We start from the raw sequence: 2,240 nt of genomic DNA, 5'->3' as shown, positions 1-2,240 counted from the left end.
ACCCAACAGGTGTGGCCATGGCTGGACGCTGCTGCCCTTCGGGAATTCCTATCAATTTGGGGGCTAAGAGGGGTGATTTCTCAGGTTGTTTAGAGTAACTTCAGAGACTGAACAGGCCTTGCTGCGTGTAATTTGACATGCTGTGCGCATGATTCAAGGCCAAGTTTATAGAATCAATGTCCACTTTCCAGACCTCTGGGCCCACTGTCTCCACACAGTCTCCCCCTCCCCCACTGAATAAAAGCCTGTGACAAATGCGCTCCATGTTCAATGTTTAGCCGTAGTTTTCTTTTAAACAATGAAAAGGAGTGCGCTTTTCAGTGGCACTTTTATAGACTGGAGAGGGAGTGGCCTCACATGGAAAGACATGGGAAGACCAGGGAAGACGGAAGGCCTTGGGTTCAAGTTAAGGTTCTTCCTTTGGGAGGCTGTGTCTGGCTACCGCTCTCCCAGGCCCTGCAGTCCACTGAGCTCCACAGAAACCCTGGGGACAGGGGGGACCCGGACTGGCACTGGGTGGCCGTGCACTGGCTGTGCTCTGGCAAGGGAGATCCTAGGAAGCCTGAAGGCAGGTGCCAGCATACCCACTTCTCGCAAACCTGCTTGGAGGGGCACAAGCGGCAGCCCCCAGGGGCTTCCGTCAGCTTGTCGGGGTTTTCGAAGAAGCGCTCGGAGAGGCGGAGCACCACGTCTGCTAAAGAGAAAAGAAAATGTGGAAACACGGCAAAGGTGGACAAGGCCTGTTATGAAAGCGAAATGAAATCGTGTACCCCTCCTAAAGGGGGAACCAAAAAGAAGTCCAAAGATCCCAGAGCACCCAAGAGGCCTCCTCCGGCCTTTTTCTTGTTTTGTTCTAAGCATCACCCCCCAAAATCAAAGGGGAGCCATCCTGAACTGTGCACTGGTGAGGCTCGGAGAGGTGGGGAGTCACACAGCTGCAGGGGACAAGCAGCCAGTGAAAGGAAGGACCACACTGAAGGAGAACTACGGAGAGGAGACCACTGCCGACTGAAGTACAGGAAAGCCTGATGCCGCAGAGGACAAGTCGTCAAGGCTGAAAAAAGCAAGAAAAAGAAGGAAGAGGAGGGGAAAAATAAAGATGATGATGATGAATGACTTGGTTCTACCAGTGTTTTTCTTGTCCATAAAGCACTGAGCACTCCTGTAGACAACTCAAAAGAAAAAATGGAAATGGAAGGGGAAGGTTTGTTTTTAATCTGTACGCTGTCTTTTTTGGCACAGTGAACACACTACCGAATTCGTCTTTCATAGAGCCCTGTCCTGGTGGTATTTTTAGCAGCCGCTGCCTACCTGGGACAGCATGGGGGCCACACACCAGCCTGGGAGTTTAGAGCGGGTCCTTCTGGGTACACAGCACAGACTAGGTCTATGGGAAAGGTAGTCTTCCCCTCGCCAGTGGTCTCTGATGCAGCTTGTACGGAGTAACTGCTGTTCTGGTAACGGAAGGTCCCTCTAGTTGCAGAGGAAAAAGAACTGCAGCTGTTTTGTTGACATCCTGAATGCTTGTAAGTAAATACAAATTTTTTAATTAAAAAAAAAAGACAGAAAGGCTCTCCTCTGGCTATGCTTTGCTCTGGAGCAGGTCACCCAGATGGCAGTTTAACCGTCGGCGATAACAGCAAACTGATGGGCAGGGGCTGCTGGCTTGGGCACTCAGCAACCTTACAAGCTAAACTCTGCTATTACGCCCATTCCACACAGAAGGAGAGTGGGTCCCCGGGAATTTAAGGACTGGACCAATGTCCCATAATCAGTAGGTGGTGGAGCCAGGACACAGAGTCAGGGAGGCTGACCTTAACCACGCTGCTCTGCCTTCCACGCCCGTGTCTCCTAGTTACAGCAGGCTGGGGCGCACACCAAGGAGAACAGCACGTAGGAAACTGCCTGGAAAAGTACCACATGAGGCAGAATTTTAATCACGCCCCATGCAAATATACTCTCTGAGGAATTTAGAAAAAGTAAATGATAACTAGGTACTGGTTACTCTAACATGCTAGTTTATCCTCTGAGAACAGTTTCCTGTAATTTGCAGACTGCTTCTTTGAAAAATCGGTGATACCGAGTTTTAGTAGCAGAGGAGATTAGAGACCTTGTTTTTAGCCACTTAGTGGTTAAGTGAGGCTCAAGGTCACCGAGTTAAATTAGAACCCTCAGCCTATGGCCCCTGGGGAAACACTGGCCCACTGTCTCACAGGCCTACAGCGGCTGCGAGGGCACCT

The 2,240-nt window shown here is 50.5% G+C and overlaps 1 pseudogene; it reads left to right on the top strand.

The window, feature by feature from the left end:
• The first annotated feature begins 357 nt into the window (after positions 1-357).
• On the top strand, positions 358-1,336 carry LOC118989207 (high mobility group protein B1-like; annotated as a pseudogene).
• The last annotated feature ends 904 nt before the right edge of the window (positions 1,337-2,240 follow it).

Source organism: Sturnira hondurensis, unplaced genomic scaffold, assembly GCF_014824575.4.
Source record: "Sturnira hondurensis isolate 20B ecotype Veracruz unplaced genomic scaffold, ASM1482457v3 Scaffold0006437, whole genome shotgun sequence".
NCBI classification, from domain to species: domain Eukaryota; kingdom Metazoa; phylum Chordata; class Mammalia; order Chiroptera; family Phyllostomidae; genus Sturnira; species Sturnira hondurensis.
The sequence above is the reverse complement of the archived record's forward strand: the minus strand, read 5'-3'. Positions and strand labels throughout refer to the sequence as shown.